We start from the raw sequence: 19,625 nt of genomic DNA on the forward strand, positions 1-19,625 counted from the left end.
TATCTTTAATTGCTCCTCCCAAATACTGTGTGTTTCTGAAATCAGCTGTGGATCCACAGCTAAATCTGGGTCCAAATCTTCACCAATTGTGTTGATGCGGAAATGCTGTGGTTTTTGGTGAAGATCCGCAGCATATCCACTACGTGTGAACGCACTCTAAAAGACAATCTGTCTTTTTTGCTCATAGCAACCAATGACAGCGCACACTCCCCCTCTTAACTACATGATCGAGGGACGGGACTGACTCCGCTAATGCAGGTCGGAGGACAAGTCTGGCGTAAGCAACTACTCTGCAAAATGTCACTTGAAAATGGAGATATGGGACGTAGTAAGTGATGAAAGAGTGGTATGTGTTTCCCCTCCGTGTCAGGAGTGTTCTCCTAAGAGTTCTTCCATCACATAACTGATGATGTCTGTACTTCGGGGAAAGAGCGACTCCTAATTGCAAGTGTGTCGGAGGTTGTGCAGAAGAAAAATGTGCCAAGAGTGTTGTATCTAAGACTGTAGTATTTTGTTCTTGGAAAATCAAAGTTGGAAATTGTGAGCAAAAGAAAACCATGTGCCTCCGGTTTGAAACTACCTCTTGATTGTGATCTCTTCTATTCGGCTTAAGTGATTTATCACTCGGAAGAGGCACTGTCGTCACGTAAACAGATAAGTACCGAAAGTTCGTAGTGCTCTTGCTAACTTTATCCCCTGCGTGCAGCCGGGCCAGGCTGCATTTTGGATGTACCAGGTGGAGACGGTAGAGCCAACGTGACTCCCACCATCTTGTACCCCGCTGTCTCCCCGGCCAAAGGTCTGACCCCGGCCACTACAAGGTAAAATGAAAGCTGCGCTGTAATTTGTTGCTATGGGCTGCAAAGACAGATTTTCTTATAGCTTATGTTTACATGTGGCGAAAATGCAGCGGAATGTCCGCAGTGGGAAATCCTGCAACATGTTTCACAGCATTTCGGCATTTAAATCAGAGCCACAATTTGCACCATTGGTGATTTCAGAAGACACAGCACTCGCCTCTAATGTCTTCGGGTGTCAGCGCTTCCTTCAACCGGAAAACGCTGATTACTTCCATATCACCTGACCAGTGGCACTTCTCTCAGTAGAGTCTACCGGAAACTGGGTGAATGAAGCGCTGACAGCTAAAGCCTTCAGAGATGAACGCCGTGTAATATAAAACCAGCTGCAGGTATGCAGCTGATTTCCAGTCAATATTTGCACAAATAGTGTGGATTTTGACTTTGATTTGGATGCAGAATTTGCAGCAGAATTTTCCACTGAGGACATTCTGCAGCATCTCATAGCTTTCAAAAAAACTGTGGTGTCAAGGTAATTTTCTGTGATTTTGAGGCGGTCTGGTTTCTGTATTTTTACAGGGTCTGAGGTTCATATTTATTTGGGTAGTCTGGTTTGGGTTCCCTATTAGTTTTGGAGGTCTGTAGTTTTGGAGGTCTGGGAGAATCTGTATGTATTTATGTATCTGTATTTATTTAGAAGCTCTGGTGTGAGGTCTGTATTCATTTTGGGGCGTACTTAAAGTAGTCATATGTTAAGGTGACCAAATTTTCCCATGGTTAAAATGGACAAAGGGGTGTGGTCAGGGGCAGGGCTTATCACAACATATGATCTTACCTCCATCGTTATAAAAAGAACAGGGCCGGTTCAAAAAAGACAGGAAACAAATTCCGCAGCATTTCTGAATCCAAAAAACAGTCAAAATACATATCATTGCTGCTGAGTTTTACTGGAAATCAGCCGCATATAAGCAGCTGATTTCATACTATGTGGCGCTCCCCCTCATTTCCTCTGATGGTTTCCCACTGTCAGCGCTCCCCGGCTTCTGGTTCCCAGCGACATGTAGTCGCATCACCTGATCAACGGCGCCACACCTGACCAGGCTGCAGGGAATTGGAAGCCAGGGAGCACTGACAGAGGGAAGCCTTGGGAGGAGTTGAGGGTGAGTGCCGCATAACATGAATTCAGCTGTGGATATCTGTACCAATTGTACAGATTTTGACTGTTTTTTTAGATGCGGAATTTGCTTTGGAAATTTCTGCTGCGGACATTCCACAGCATTTCCGCCATGTGTAAGCATACCCTAAGTCAACTTGAGGTATGCTGCCACATGCAGAGTGGCCTCAGTAGTAATAGTATAATCACCTGAACAGTGGCATCGCACTTGACCAGGCCTCTAAGAATCAGAGGTTGTGGAGCGCTGACAGTGGGAAGCCTTCGGAGGAGGTGAGGAGGAGCGCTGCATAGTATGAAATCTGCTGTGGATACGAGGCTGATTTCCAGTCAAAATCTGCGCTAATGGCAAGCTAAGTCAACTTCAGGTATGCTGCCACATGCAGAATGGCCTCAATAGTAATAGTGCCCTCAGTAGTAATAGTGTCCCCAGTAGTAAATGTCCCCCATAGTGGCCCCAGTAGTAATAGTGACCCCCATAGTGGCCTCAGTAGTAAGTGTCCCTTATATCGGCACCACTAGTAATAGTGAACCTGACAGTAGCCCCAGTAGTAATAGTGACCCCCACAGTGGCCTCAGTAGTAATAGTGACCCCCCATAGTGGCCTCAGTAGTAATAGTGACCCCCCATAGTGGCCTCAGTAGTAATAGTGACCCCCACAGTGGCCTCAGTAGTAATAGTGACCCCCCATAGTGGCCTCAGTAGTAATAGTGACCCCCACTGTGGCCTCAGTAGTAATAGTGACCCCCACAGTGGCCTCAGTAGTAATAGCATCTCTCTGAGACTGATATAAATACCTCCTCCTTGTCTTCAAAGTTCTGCTGCTTCTCTGCTCGGCGCTGCTGCCGGCGGAAGTGTGTGCGCCCGAACGCCTCCTCCCTTCTTCTCTCCTTCAGTGGAACCAAAGAGGGAGAGGTCAGGGAGGAGGAAACCAGGTGCACACACTGCCGACAGTATGTGCACTCGTAGCAGTGCCATAGAGTGATTACCAGCGATGTCTGGTCCCTTATGCAAAGCCAACACCGTGCATCACCAGAAGACCACCAGACCCACAGTGATGTATGGTGGAGTCAGCATTATGCTTTACGGCTGTTTTTCTGCTGCTGGAACTAGGGCTTTTGTCAAGATGGAGGCAATTATGAACAGTTCCAAATATTGGGCCATTTTAGCACAAAACCTTCAGGCCACCTTTCAGCACGACAACGACCCAAAGCATATCACCAAATCCACAAAAGAATGGCTTCACTAGAGGATGATCAAAGCTTTGAAATGGCCCAGCCAGAGCCCAGACCAGAATCCCATTGTACATTTGCGGGTTGACCTGAAGAGGGTGCTACACACGAGATGCCTTCGCAATCTAACAGATAGCCCCCTGCACACGGGCGGAAATTCAGTGGCGGGATTTCCTGCAGAATTTCTGCCTGTGGCCGGTGCCATAGGATTGCATTAGAAAACGCAATCCTAGGCAGACGGACGCGATTTGTCCGCGTGAAATCACACGCGGAAAACATATCGCGGCACGTTCTATTTCTGTGCAGGTCTCGCAGAGGTCCGCGCAGAAATGTCAGCGGTGACGGGCCGGCTCCTCTCTGCGCATACGCCGGGAGTGGGTAAGCCACAGGCCTCTGATAGATAGGCTGGCCGCAGAGAATCAGGGCAATTTGCAGCATGCAATGATTCTCCGCTCGTGGACAGATGCCAGCGTCGGCTGGCGTGATTCGCCCGTGGACAGGCACCCTAAATCTGAAATGATTCATCAGATTTTTTTTTTGTTAACGTGACATTTAAACGGGTGTGCAGACTTTTTATATCCACTGTATGTCAATTTTTGCTTTTTTTATTTTGGTGAAGAAGAGATTCTTATAAAGAACAGCTCCTATATCAGTAGTGACTAATTAAAGAGCTCCATAGTGGAGGTCACAGTAAATGGTTAGTCAGCACTGTGGATCTGATAACACATCTGATCTGTCACTAGGTGAGGGACTGTGGCCGTACTGAACTTTGTCCGCAGCTCACTTGTACAATAAAGTTTCATTGAAGGAAAAAAAAGGGAGTGAAAAGAAAAGTGCCACGACTCCAGAGAGTCAGTAGAGGCTGAGCCGGCACGGAGCGGGGACAAGACGGCGCTGCAGGACGACCGAGCCACATTGTCACAGCAGGAGGTAAGAGGACAGCAGCTCGTGCACTGCAGTCATTGGGAAGATCGCAGGAAGGTGCAACTATATCGTCCAGCGATCAGAATTCTGGCAGATCGCATCGATCACTAGTGAGATCTTTCCATGCATCCTGTTAACATCTGTCTCCTTCTGTCCAATTATTCCCTCCTAAGTACAATCACAGTCACTAAGAAGGGCCATTTGTAGCCAAGTGCCAGCATGTTTAGGGAGATTTAATTGGGAGACTAGAGGACGCATGCTGGGAGTTGTAGTCCCCCCCCTCCCCTAGTTGCTCATGACATCCAGTGTAGTAAATGACAGGTTTGAGGACATTGGGGTTGGTTTCTTGCCATGTCTGGAGTTGGCAGGGAGGAGGGTGCAGTCTGCGCCTCTACGTGTCAGTCTGGGGGAGAGCCCAAAAAATGTGTCGAGCGATGATTGATTGATCGATCTGCGAGACAACTTTTCTGAAAAGTTTGGGGACTCTGCTGCAACTTTTGGATATTATGAAAGATGGGATTTGGGGAGCAGATGCTTGGGAAGTGGGATGCCCCCCTTACAGGGAATGCCAGGCAGATTAAATTGGGGGGGTTCTCAGACTTTTACATCTGGTCATGGAAAGTTTGGTGGGGAAGAGCCGCTCTGGAGGAGGATTACGTGTCCACATCTCCTCTGAGGGACACGTCTGCTTAACCCATCTAGCGGTCTGGAAGGATTCTGGTAATCTGCATCCTCCAGAATCGGGGGCGGGGCCTCATTAGCATATGGTCTGTCTTTATATGTAGCCGGGGGGTGGAACCCTATTAGCATATGCCCGACCTTTATCCGTAGTGCTGTCCAGTCTGGGGGGGCGGGACTTTCTAACCCCGCCCTTATATGTAGTGCTGTCTAGTCTGAGGGCGGGGTTACATTTACATATACCGGCCTCTAGCTGTAGCGTGGACTGGGCTGAGGGCGGGGCCTCCTTAGCATACGGCCAGCCTCTAGCTGTACTGCTCGGTCTGCTCTGCCGGCTGCACTGATTTTCATTAGCTTTGATCTTTCCTTCTCTCATAGGCTGCAGATGTCGGTCCTCTGAGTAGTTTATACTCCGTCATGCCGTTCTCCCCTAACATAATGTAGCTGCACAGCTCTAGTAATTACTGTGGGTCTCCATAATGCTTCTCTGGGTGCCCCCTTTACCCCAGCACCACCATCACTACTGCCACCTACTCATGTATCTCCTTTTATTAATTTTATAGAGTGGGCTACAGAATATTAATTAGCCTGACATCACAGGCTTATGAAAGCTGTGTGAAGGAAAATCTGCCTTTATTGTCCATAGCAACCAATCACAGCACAGCTTTCATTTCTTCTACTGCTGAGATAAAATGAAAGCTGCACTGTGATTGGTTGTTAGGGGCAACAAAGACAGATTTTTTTTTTTAGAGTATATTTCCACAGGGCAGAAATGCAGTGGAAAATTCTGCAGCATTTCTGCATGCAAAATAGAGTAAAAATTGATGCGTGATGTGTAGTCCGTCCTTAAATTACAGAAATGTAAGTTGTTTTTTTCCCCCCAGGACTTAACATATGATGAGCCATCCTGGGGGGTTCATTGCTCAGGATTCCCTGCTAATCAGAAAAATCCACCATGGATCTGGCACATAGCTGCATTCACACATCGCGGATTTTGGTGCAGATCAGCAGATTTCACCAATTCAGTTTCAATTTAATTGAATGGGTGAAATCTGCTGCAGATCTGCACCAAAATCTGTGCCAAAATCCATAGCAAATCAGCGATGTGTGAACGCACCCTTAGTGTGAGAGTGCTTTAAAAAATTTTGACATATCATAGACAATTTTCAAAAGTGTTGATCGCTGTGGTCCGGGTGCTGAGACCCCCACTGACCGCTAGAAAGAAGAAGCCAAAGTGCTCATGCGAGCAACGTCACTGTTCGCTAGCTGAAGACGAGCTCAGTAGGCAATCTGTGGGCTTGTCTTCAGCTAACGAGTAGAGACAGCACTCGGGCAGGTGCTTCAGCTTCTGCATTCTTGTAATCAGTGGGGGTCCCAGCACATGGACCCCCGGAATCAAAACTTTTGACGTTCCTATGACGTGAAAAGTTTTCTGAAACACATCTAGGTTGCTTTCACATTTGTGCTGTAAACTTCATTCAAAGGTTCCATCGCAGATCCGGCACAAAGTACCGAAAAAAAAGTCCTACATGCAGGACTTTTTCTTCCGGTAAAATGCCGTGCAGCTGAGCGGAAACCATTAAAGTCAATGGGGTCTGTTCAGCCGTGGGAGTTACTGTGCCAAGCCAATTCAGCTAACAGAAGGCGGGACCTGACTTGGCAGGCACTTCTATGGTCCCCATATGATTTTACAGGGCATTAAACAGGGGTTGTTTTAAATGGACAATTCCTTTAAGAGAAAATAAAATGTCAATCACACATAAATGTGCTACAGCACACGATCTTCTGTGGTCAGCATGGATCATACTATCAGAGTGAATGGTAGGGGGTTATTTCACAGTTTTCTGTTCAAAAAACTTCTCCATTCCAGGGAAGTACAGGCTGGGCCATGGAAAAGTAGCCTACCACAAAACTCTTATGAAAGCTGTCATAAGGGTATGTTCCAACAGTACAAAATTCTGTAGCATTTCCGCATCCAAAGGAGAGTCAATATCTGCACTAGTGGTGCGGATTTTGACTCGAAATCAGTTGTGTATCCCCAGCTTATTTTTCCAGATACAACACTCCCTCTCACCTCCAAATTTCTTGCACCATCATTATAGCATTTCACCCGATACCCTGTGGCCTGTAGTGAGTGCGGCACCGCTGCTCAGGTGTTGATAGTTTAAATCTTGGGACAACCTCTTAGAGATACATTTGGAAAGTTACTTGTTAAAGGGGTTTTCCGAGTTGAAACATTGCTGAGCTCTGTAATTGGATGCAGTGGCAGGTTTACAGGATGTTCGAGGTTGACCGCAGCCTGCAAAAAATACATCACCGAGGGGACCCAGCGCAGTCACCTGGGGGACGAGCAGTGAATATGAGATATTTGTTATGTTCTGTCAGGGGGGAACCAGTTTTAGACAAAGCTTTTAACTCAGACAACCCCTTTAAAGAGTTTTTTTTAGGACTTTGCCATTGATGACCTATCCTTCTGATAGGTCATTAATAGTTGATCGATGGAGATCCGTAACTTGGGGTCTTCGACGATCAGCTGTTCGCTAGTCCCATTGTCATTGCAGATAGAAATGGAACAGAAAGCTCTATCCACATTGCAGCAGCCCAGGTTAGTATTGCAGATACCAACCCAGGCCACTCCATTGTGTATGGAGCTGTCACCCAGTGGACAGTTGATTAGCAGGGGTTTTGAGCGGTGGGTCCCACAGGATATGTCATCAGTAGGCAGGTCCTGGAAAACCCTTTCTGTACTTTAAGTAAGGACTACACATCATGCATCATAATGGGTGAGAAAAAGTTGTAAAATAAGACCACAGGTGGAGTTCTTTTGACTGTTGCCAAGTTGCCCACAACTTTTACCCTCACAGGGAAACATTGATGCCAAGCACGAATTGCTGTCATGGCCCAGTTTTACCATATACTCCTGGCGGACCACATGTTGGCATACTACAGCAGCCAGTCTGACAATGTGGTTGGCATGTAATGATATATTTTCTGTGTGGCTGGACCCTCATCTCCAGACAATAACGATCACCCGGCCTGCTCTGATTTATCTGATCACTGTGCCAGACAAGAGGACGGACTTCTACTTCTCCTTTCTGTCGGGCCACTTCAGGCTTTGTGTGAAACCACCTAATTAAAGTTTTTTTTCCTGTTCCTCATCCTGGTTTTACTTAAAAACTTTTTGAAGAACCCTTTTGAATACTCAACGTGAACTCATTTGTGGTTTGAGGTTGATACTACTCATAAATAGTCTATTAAGGGGTATTATTAGGGCATATGGCTAAAGTGTATGTTAGGAGAATGCTGATACAGGGAACAGGAGACGCGCAGTTTTGTATGTCATTTGCAGCAGCACTTTGAAACTTCTGTCCCTGCAGGAATTCATTTACATTTCTAAAGCTCTTGGTTGAAGGTTACATTTTTTAAATGCCACTTTGAGATATTCGCTTATAGGTATATTATACAGTATATGTGAGCACGTTGCATGTACTCAAATGATTGCAAGGCTTGTCGAAGATAACCCTATCAATATAGTATGAGGGATTCTCCCAGCCTGGAGGGATTTAAGTGGGCACCATGTAGCCCTTCATTGGTCCTGCCGTCCCGCTGCCAGGTAAATGAAGACTAGTTGCCCTCTTTCCTTGGTGACATCATTGACGGCCAGGAACTCTACAATCAGCTTTGGGAACCAGTTAAAGGGATTCACCTACAAAATATTTTAGGGCATATCAACTACAGTACTTATATATATTCCATAAAGGCACTTCCTTTTGAGCCAATACATCAACAGCAGCACAGATGTCTCTGTTTGCTACAATGTATAATCAATTTGCAAAGGTTTGCTACATGTATCATTTGGAAGTATAGGCTATTTCATGGATCATTGCATTGACTGGATGTGCTATCATTTTTTAACTTAGAACAGGACATCGTTAAAATCAGAAAACCCCTTTTAGGCTGCATTCACACGTTGCAGAGTTTGGTGCAGATCTGCTACAAAATCAGCAACATGTAAAGGCACCCTTAAGGGATTGTCAAATTTTTTTTTTTTTTAATTTCCCAAGGAGCAGATTAAGTGTATAAAAGAAAGTCTAAAAAATGCATTACTTATCATCCCTGCGCAACTTCATCTTGTGTTAGTGCCCCATATTCTTCATTGTACTCCTAGTATGAAAGTAGGACGAGACCAAATGTACATTTGAACAGCCATATTACAGCCAACAGCTGGATGATGGGCCTAATGGGCTTATATAGACTGAAGGGTTTGTCCGGGACTTTTACTATTGATGATCTAGCTTCAGGATAGGTCATCAATAGTTGATCAATGCGGTCCGCCTTTTGGGATCCCAACCGGCTAGTGCTGTTTGTATTGCAGTGGTCCAGGTTGGTACTGTAGGCATAACTTCCCCTGAATTAACTTGGAGCTGCAGTACCACCCCGGATTGCTGCAGTGCTTCAAGCTGTCCGCACTGACGGAGGCCTCGTGAACAGCTGTGAAGATCTGCTTCAAAGATATCAAATCGATCTCTAAGACGCTTACAATTACATACACTTATTGTTAGAAATCATTATGTGATCAAACTATAAAAACTAGGAATTTATGTTTTGCCTGCATATTTCTAGAGCATGATCACCGATTGAGGTCTGGTCATTGTATAATTATTCCAGGCCTTTACGAATAGATGGCAGAAGTCAATAAGGAAATTGGCAAAGCAATGGGTACAGCTGATGACGTCATTAATCTCTGCTATTGTAGTAAAACAAGAATAGAGAATGTACTTGCCATTGACAAGTAGTGGGGAAAAGGAAGTTCCCTGATAGCATAAAAGTCGTGTCGAGCAGCCCGAGATGCACTGGGTCACTTGGCTCCAAAAATTGTTCGCTTTTTGCTTTAAGGTGTTTATGGGAGTCGTAGATTGTCACATACCTTGATCATGTAAGAATATGTAGACGTTGTTATTGAATCCCATGGCAATCTACTTCAATGCATGTAGGAAAATCCCATGGCGCTCGATTCCTGATGAAAGAGATTGGCGCAGTGCTGAGATAAATGCTCCATGAGGAGCTCCACACTCGATTAAGATGACCTAAGGGAGACCAAGGAGTTGCCTATACTGATTTTCACAGGGTCTACTCTTACCAGTGTCTGTTCCAGTTAGGGTGCTTTCACATCTGGGTTAGAACCTCCAGTTGGAGGTTTTGTCGCAGATCTCATACAAATACCAAAAGTGCTTCATGCGGGAAGCGAATGGACCCCATTATAGGCAATGGAGCAGGAAAGCGAAGCCTCCGATGTAGATGTGAAACCACCCGTAGGGCTCTTACCCACTTGCGTTTTTTTAACGCTGCGATATCGTAGTGTTGTTTTAACGTGCTTGTCAGTGGGACTTTCTAATGTTAAAAACGCTTCGCAAGTTTGTGCTTTACGATTTTTGTGCAATAGCGTTCAAAAAATGCAGTTATATCGCAGCGTTAAAAAAACACAAGTGGGTAAGTACCCTTAGGGTACCGTAGTTTTAAAAAGGGCGATATAATCGCATGATACGAGAGGGAGTAAAAAAGCAGATTTATGAAACCAATGATTTTTCAATGGTTTCCTTCCCATTAGCGATGTTTTCACTGATGCGATGTTGCGAGAACAAAAAAATTGCGGCTTGTTCTATCTTTCTGCAATGTGCAATTTATTATTATAATTTTTTTCTTTATCTCCCATTTCTTCCTATGGCGCCTTTTCTTTATCGCATCACAATGCGCAAACTTCCGTTGCGATTTTATCATTAGAAAGTCCTATTGACTTTCGCAATAGCGTGCAGCAAGCATCCCTCACTGATGAAGGGTCTGCTATTGGTAAACGGCTTCTCTCAATGCAGCAATTTGCTTTTTCTATATTTTTCCATCTATGTAAATTGCAGACTGATCAACTGCATTGCGCTCAGATAAGAGCCTGGATACATTGTAATTCCGTTATGAACATTATGGCTATATGTAATAATTGTCACACGTCACGGTGGAGCCAGTCACGGGTATAATGTGATGTTCCAGGCAATTGTTGAAATAATGAAAGGGCATACTGTATTAACACTGCAACAAAGACCTTCTATCTGAGCAGCACGGTTAAGGGGACATCGACTTCACATACATAATATGGCCGTATACGTAGACTGGAAACTCATGTCAACGACCATACACACTTGTAAGTAGCGGTCCTTGAGAGATTTCTTTTGAAGTATACACTAAGGCGAGGCTCACACGACCGTAAGCTCATTATATATTACCCACGCAGTCTTTGCGTGCGGAATACACAGTAGCAATCTCCTATACACTTTCATTGTGCTGCTCATGCGTGCGCAAAAAAAAAATGTCATGTTCCATCTTGGCACTTATTACGCATGCATGTGCGCCAAGATAGTGTGGGGGATTGGCGCAACGCTGCAAATACGCGTTGTTATTGCGTACTTGTTGAGTGCTCACAAAGGAAACGCGTTCATGTGAGCCCGGACTTAAGTTTTAAAATCAGAGCACCATAAGGGTACCTTCACACATGACTTATTAGCTGTGGGCATTCAACAGTGAAAAACCTGCAGCACGTATACTGGAAATCCCAAGTGGGCAAATCCGCACCCGATTTGACCGTGGTCTTTGTTGTGCATCTGCTGCGGATTTTACCCCTTGTATTGCGCACGGATGGGTCAATACATGAAGAGGCATGCGAAGGCAGCCTAAAGACTCTTCTCATTAGTCCTAAGACTTTATCATGCTCCAATAAAAGGGTTGTTCCACCAATAGAAGTTATTCCCTCTCCACTAGCTGATCGTGAGGGACTGGCTACTGGGGTCGTGAGTAAGCGGTCCAGAAGGTCCCTGAATTCTTGGAACAATGGTCACACATCTGTTTCATGGTTCATCTCTATGCAACTACTAGAGATAGCCAAGAGCTTGATCTCCGGAAGTCCCATGGAGACAATCAAGTAAGCGGTGGTGTGCATGCTCAACTGCCAAGTCATTCACTCAAGGACCTTCCGGATCCCGTTCTTGTTATCAGCAGGGGTCTCAACAGACAGACCCCACCGATCAGCAACTTATCCATTATCCATGGGATAGAGGATAACTTCTTTTTGGTGGAACACCCCTTTAAGAGCTGCCATGAATTATTTTCTGCAGATTTTTCAGCTAACAGCTGTCGGCTAACGCATGGATTATGTCAGAATATCATGATTTCTATCTCAAGTGTTTAAAGGAAGGGAGTGTCACAGATTAGCACTTTAGCATGATTTCCTCTATGCTTATTTGCATAGATGGGATCATGTTACATAGGAATGAATAATCCGTTGTCACATAATAAATGTTCCTTGAGGAGGAAGGTTCGAAGAAATATCATCCTGTAAACATGAGTCAGTAGGTGTAAGATGGTCAAGATATGAGACGCTATGAACCTTCTCAACTGAACTTCGGCCTCCGTAAGAAGGGAATTGACACGTTTATAGTATACTGGCTTCTAGAGATTAGCTTTGCATTCCCAGTTTTACATTTTTTTTAATTTTTTTCTTTACATATTTTTATATATATATATATATATATATATATATATATATATATATATATAATTTTAATGTAACTGATTTGAAGGGTGTCAAAGGTTTACAGCAAATACTGCGCCATAATGTATGGTATGCTGAGTCCTTCTGAACCGCCATATACCTCAGGTTTAATACAAACTTATTTTTTTATTGTTGCATACGTTGCGCCTTGTTCCATCGAATGCAGTATTGAAGATCTTATAGACATATGTATTACTAGCTGATATGACCGTCTTCGCCCGAGTTAATTTGGTACTGGTGTTTATCTGGTGTTCACACGGAAAATCTTCTGAAGTCGTGGTTAGTTTAGAGATACCGGGAAAAAAATATGTTCACCATTTTGCATGGTTCTTTGCGTTACCCAGGAAACACCATGTGGAGGTAACCATGCGACGTTTCCTTTATAAAAAATGACATCAGGAAGTGAGAGAATTAGATTACGTACGTAAAATTTGGACGCTAATTCTTTTGCGCTTAGAATTGAATAATCAAGTTGGGACCCATTAGCTTTTCCTATTTGTGACAATCAATGCTTGTGCAAAATTACAAATTTCTATGACATCAGGAAGTGAGAGAATTAGATTCTGTACGTAAAATTTGGATGCTAATTGTTTTGCGCTAGAATTGAATAATCAAGTTGGGACCCATTTACTATTCCTATTTTGGACATAATCTATGCTTGTGCCAAATGTTTGTTTTTACGACATAGGGAAGTTGGAGAATTAGTGGCCAGTCAGTGAGTCAGTCAGTGAGGGCTTTTGTCTTTATATATTTAGATGTTTTGAACCTTGGTTTTGCTGTGTACAAAAGTTGTAATTTTGGTGCATGCTCCAAAATTGTAACTTTTAACGATTTTCACTGGACCCTACTGCTTTTTCAGCAAGGTGGCCCAATGTAACATTAGTGCTGTGTCTGTAGTAGGGCAGTCGCAAGAAATCAGTGTCCAAATTTCTTTGACAAGAACCCCTAAAAAGTTGCTAATTTGTGTAAAAATGAGATTGTCAAAATTTCAGCTCAATCGGATAACATTGAGACGTACCTCATCAACCTTTAAAGTATTCTAAAACAGCCATTTTTCTATGTGTAGCCAGTCAGATTTACAATAATTTATACTAGAAACTGCCATAAATTATAGCTAAAGCCTACACCAACCTTGTTGCTGTAACTTTTACTCCGATGCATGGAGGTGCCACCAAATGTGACAAATGCATTAAGAGGATTATGGCTCTTAAAGGGGTTGTCCCGCGGCAGCAAGTGGGTCTATACACTTCTGTATGGCCATAATAATGCACTTTGTAATGTACATTGTGCATTAATTATGAGCCATACAGAAGTTATAAAAAGTTTTATACTTACCTGCTCCGTTGCTAGCGTCCTCGTTCCCATGGAGCCGACTAATTTTTGCCCTCCGATGGCCAAATTAGCCGCGCTTGCGCAGTCCGGGTCTTCTGCTCTCTTCAATGGAGCCGCTCGTGCAGAATGCCGACTCCGTGTAGCTCCGCCCCGTCACGTGCCGATTCCAGCCAATCAGGAGGCTGGAATCGGCAATGGACCGCACAGAAGAGCTGCGGTCCACGGAGGGAGCAGACCCCGGCGGCCATCTTCAGCAGGTAAGTATGAAGACGCCGGACCGCCGGGATTCAGGTAAGCGCTGAGCAGTTTGTTTTTTTAACCCCTGCATCGGGGTTGTCTCGCGCCGAACGGGGGGGGGGTTAAAAAAAAAACGTTTCGGCGCGGGACAACCCCTTTAATATGTTTGATGCCGGCACATAATTTACTTATATTGGTATAAGAAACACCAGTAATTATGCCCCATTGTACTTTAGAAGTATTAGTAAAAGGGGCTTTCTGGCACTAAACCATTGATGACCTATCCCAAGGATAGGTCATCAATGGTTGATTATTGGGGTCTGCTGCTCGGGATCTCAGAGTATCAGCTGATTGAAGTGAGCGCCGCCGTCACTTGACTCAAACCAGGCCTAGTGCCATACATTATATAACCGCTGTGCCCGGTGTTACAGCTCTTCTTCATTATAGATCTTGAGTTATGCAGTAGTATTAAATGAGGAACTTCTTCATAGCCAGGAATATTGATCGTTAACGGTCCTACAAAAGATTTGAGATGACTCCAGTGGTGGCCATGTTGAGTGTCGCCCAGTTTTCCATAAAAAATAAATGACTATTAATTGGCCTGACCAGTTTTTAACAATTGCATGTTTGATCTCCCTCGATCTATCGATTTTAATCAACCTGTCAATCAAGCTGTGTCATGAGGGGGAGCAGCTAGAAGCTCAGTGGACACGGCTCCCTGAAACCAGCACATAAGAGTAACTTCACATGCCGCAGTGTCACTGCCAAAATTTCTTTTGCTATCCCATTCATCTAAATGCAGCAAAAACAACCCTTTCTTGATGTAGTTAACGATTTTATGTTGCAGAAATCTTGGCAACCAATCTACCGCCTACAACTATACCTTAAGAACTGCAGTGAGCCGCTGCTACAACTCCCATCCTGCAGCACTTTCACGTCATCTGAGCAGTGTAAATGTACTGACAGCTTCCCTTTAAATCACTATTTTCCATTGTACATTCTATTACCATCCTAGCTTTATTTTTGTACACTTTTTTTTTTTCTTTAAGTTTTACTAATTACTAGTAGTTTATGTAGAACAGTGGAATCTGTCACTTGCTAAGAACCCCTGTGATACATTAACAGTGGACTACGATTATGTGCACCAAAAACGGCTAAATTACTAATCTTATATGCAATATGGCCCATTTAAAGGATTGGACAAGTATTCCGTCCCAGTGGCTGATGTCCTCTGTAGGGTCGGATCCTTCTCCTCTGCGTGCAGCAGCAGCAGCGCTGCCTACAATGCTAGATAACTAATTGAATATAAGGTGGACTACATCACTGGGGACTCTTTAATTGCCAGCAGTACACATGGCACCGCACTCCGGTGTTTAGAGACTGCACTCCACATCATAAAAGTTAGCTGCAGTTTATAGCCTTATAACTCGCACATCATTACTGATACCGACTTCTGTGGAGTGTTTCGCAACTGGTGATTATGGGGGAACCACATGTAGCAATGCAAACCGCAAGACTACGTCCGTGTAAAACGTTTTGTTTTTTTTTATATTTTTTTTTAAATTATTTGTTAAATATTAAAATATTCATTTTTTTAAATCTATCACTATTTAGGTTTATAGCTGATTACTGATTTAAAGGTAACAATTTTTTTTATAGGACATTGGGTTGGCCTTGATGGTTAAGTTTGCCGATAACTCACTATAGACTGCCAATGCACTGCATTGCAATTGCTTACTTTCCTTCTGATACCAAATATAAAACACCGCTGTAGATGGGCATTTATTCACCCTGGACAAATATTTAGTGTGGACTGCCCCCCCCCCCTCCTCCTACATACTCGGCTAGATTGTAAATTAATCCCACCCCCCACATATATGATAGACACATACATAGCAACACTGTGATACATACGTTTTTATACACTGTACATATACAGTAATACATATTACACTTTCAGCAAATTACACATGCGTACCTCTCCTGCACAGCCGTCGCATTCCAGTGGTGGACAGGGGGCAGTGGTGAGCAGATGGTGTATCCTTTCAGCAAACTCCTTCTGCCTCCTCCTTTAATTCTTTACAGAAGAACTGTTGTCTGGTTCAAGTTACAACAGCTGGAAAGAAGCTCTGGCTGTTGTAACTTAAAGAGGTTGTCCATGGAAGGAAAAAAAAATAATGTAAGACTGTGGGTGCCTTTTAAAATAAGTAACTTGTATCCACCTTACTGATGTCCTGGGTGCTCCGTTCCCTAGCCATTCTGGTTTCCTTGGTCTCCTCCTGTTTTTGGATTGCTCTGTTATGTGCCGTCTAAGTGCTTGAGCGCTGTGGCAAATTACTTGCCTTAGCGTTGGTATCATTGACAACGGTGATTGGCTGCAGTGGCCATGCATTAGACAGCTCACAAATGAGCAACTCTGAAGCAGGAGGAGGCTTGTGGAGACCGGAGTGACTGGGGAACAATGCACCCCGGAGAACAGTGAAGTGAGAATGTTATTCTAAAGCGGCCCACGCTTTAATATATTTTTTTTATTCCCACTGGACAATCCCTTTAAATGAACACAGGCAAAAGAGGGAGGGGGAATCAGAATCACCAGATACCCTTCTGTCCTCTTCCCTACCTACCTGCACCCAGAGCAAATGCCCCACCTACGACCCTAGCTACACCCCCTGTATAATATAAAATATATACTACTGCTACTCATCTGGTGGGTTCATATAGTTAACCAAGAGGCCCACATAGACAAAGGTGGTCTATTTGGATTACATTTACCCAATGGGTAAATGAGCAAGACTTCTGTCTTACAATGCCTGTAGAGGTCCATCTGGTTTCCAAAACCCATCCTCAAATATGGTATTACAGTATAACCAGTTAATAGAGAACCGTTCCTTAGTGAGGACCTATATTAATTAGCTGGACTTGGACCCGCTCTGGACACTGGCGCTATGTAATATTCTGTTACCCCTGTGGTGGCACTGCTGGGGAGTTGAACATTCCTGCCTTGTTCCCCCATAGGTTCGATCTGATCCTCGGGAGTGCAAGCAGTAGGGCATTATGAGAGCAGACTATTTTTGGGTATACCCTTCCAGTAAAAAAAAAACAACTACTCCTTTTGATTGGAAGCGGGAACCCCTTCACATGTAAACCCTTCAAATGAAGTACAATTGCATATTAGCGGGTACTGCCAGCAATTGCTAGTATTTTAAATTATACTTGTCCAACAGTCTCAACAAAAGTGATTAGAAGTGGAAGTCAGAAGTATAAACTTTACAACAAAGCATTATGGGATGTGCTGGTGCGCCCCCAGGACTGGCATCACGGGCATTTCTTTATGTGATCCAATGAAGCAACTTCATGCAAGGTGAGAATATAAAATTATCCCACAGAGCGCTTGAAGCTCAGCTTATAGATCAATAGTATTAAAAATGTTGTTCTACAAGTATTTGTTCTTATTTGGCCACCCGGGACGAAAGGTAGCTCTACCGAACGAGGCAAATATTCAGAATATCTATAATCTCTGTAACGCGAGGATCTAAGTAAGATCAAAATGAATCCGGAGGCCACGATTCATATTATTTCTTTCCAAGTCTACAAAATACATTTTTCTTCTCTTGCCATCAAAAATCAGAAGTCTTTGAGTGGCAGGTCGACTTCCATGTAAAATAGCACGTGCCTGTTTTGGCTGAATGCTAAAACAGCCCGAGTGTTGGCAGACATGTCTGCTGCCAGCGTCTGCCTCCGGACGGCGCACAGAGCAGCTAGTGTTTCCATTTTCAGGAAAAGTTCCTGGGTTTCCCGTACAGGTCAACACCGCGCTGTCCAGGAAAAAAAGTCTGGAAAGTGGAAAGACTGATGTAGCACCCTGGCTAAACATACTGTGCCTAGAAGCGGACATCGACAGCTGAGATTCGGGTCTGTGCATAGATTTGCCTATAAAAACACTAATTTTTAATGAATTGCAATGTTAGGCTGCTTTTACACTCGCGTTAGGGCGCAATTCAGGGTTTCCGTTTCTCTGCACCGTTTTTGGAGGACAGAAACTGAAAAAAAAAACGGACCATTTTTTTAAAACTTATTTTTGCAACTCTTTTTCTAGCATCTGTGTTCCCCATGACGTCACATTGTCTTTATTTTTCTAATTTCACACCTTTCTACTGTAGCTAGGGCATCCATAGGAGCACAATTAATGTCCCTTTTAGATGGGACGACAGTCTTCTAAACGGTTGCACGAGCCGTGATGTCCCCGCTAGGTTGTTGGCGCTCAGCCAGAGCGTTTAGACAGGCAGACTTCGCCGCTGGATTCTCACCGGCGTCTCACTCAGCACCCAACTTTCTATGAGAAGTCCTGAGCCAGGAGCGTTAACACTCAGCGAGAAGTCGTCGATCTAGCGATGATTTGGATGCTGGTTGAAAATGAGCGACCGGTGAACTGTAAATGAATAGTGCGCGATGGCTGCGCATTTTAGATGCGATGTTTATCACGCAAATTTGTTTGAGCGAATTTTGTGCAGTAATCTCCCCGTGTAAATGGAAAACATCCCCTTGTAGTGACAGTAATCATTAACAGAGCTGATCTGTGTCCGCTAGGACCCTGCAGCTTTGTTGGGGCAGGAGGCACCCGCCGGTCATTTGATTGCCGGGTCGAATAGCATAAGTGGCACTTCCGCTTTCTCGAGCTTTAGGCCGGCTTCACACTTATGTATTTGCACCCACAATACACAGTGAATAGAACCCATTGGTTCAATGGGTTCATTCACATGCGTGTATTTTGTCTGCGCTTTTTCGTCCGTGCAAAAAATGTTAGCACATTCTCCATTTGCGCATTAGAGGTACCTATAAAAGTCAATAGGGGTACACAAATAAGCATGCAGGGAGATGCGTAAAACACTGTAATTCCGCTTAAACAAGAACACATCTGGAACAAAGTAGCCATTTCTATTGGTGCGTTTATTTGCCACGCACAAATGAACATGCCCTGTGGACAGAAAAAGTACAGTAAAATATGCCGATGCGCGCTAGAAAAAGCCTGGTTCATAGCACAAAAAGGCTACGCTAAGGGGGGCACCATTGCCCTTGTGTGAAGCTGAATTTAATCCCGCATGATATTTTTAGGCCGAATGTCCACGGGCAAATTTGAACTGTGGAAGGTCCGCAGATCAAGCCAGCCATAGGGAACCATGGGCGTCCGCACTTGAATTTACATATGCAAATTTGTTTTACAGATTCCTCATGTGGAAAATAAATCGCAGAATGTTCCATTCTAGTGCAGATACCATGTGGACAGCTTACATTGAAGCCAATGGAAGCCATCCGATCTGCGGCCCGCCCACAATTCACATTGCGGACGGGCCGTGGATTCCGCGGCAAAGCAGGAGTTTGAAAACAAAAACTGTACCGTGCTGGTGCGCCGGCCATCATTTCCGCACATGTCTGCAGTACAGGAAAAGTATGACCTGGACAGATACGCAGGGTCGTCGGATTCTGCTGCGTAATCCAACCCGCCCGTGGACATGAGGCCTTACTATAGGCTATGAATAAAGCCCAGGAACGAGCGCCGTACATTTACGGCACTTTGTCCATATCGGGTTAAATTGTGATGAAGTGGTTTGGGGTGTATGTAAAATGTGAGTCTTTGTAGACTTAGATCAAGACTAAAC

At 44.2% G+C, this 19,625-nt stretch overlaps 1 protein-coding gene across 2 annotated transcripts in view; it reads left to right on the top strand.

Moving 5' to 3' along the window:
- The first annotated feature begins 4,012 nt into the window (after window positions 1–4,012).
- The window catches only part of RRBP1 (ribosome binding protein 1), a 61,043-nt gene continuing 45,430 nt past the window's right edge, over window positions 4,013–19,625 (top strand). For both annotated transcript variants that reach the window (XM_066595783.1, XM_066595784.1), the window contains exon 1: window positions 4,013–4,130. The gene's annotated coding sequence lies outside the window, so the exon portion shown is untranslated. The remainder of the gene's footprint in view (window positions 4,131–19,625) is intronic.

Source organism: Eleutherodactylus coqui, chromosome 3 (assembly GCF_035609145.1).
Source record: "Eleutherodactylus coqui strain aEleCoq1 chromosome 3, aEleCoq1.hap1, whole genome shotgun sequence".
Taxonomy (NCBI): Eukaryota; Metazoa; Chordata; class Amphibia; order Anura; family Eleutherodactylidae; genus Eleutherodactylus; species Eleutherodactylus coqui.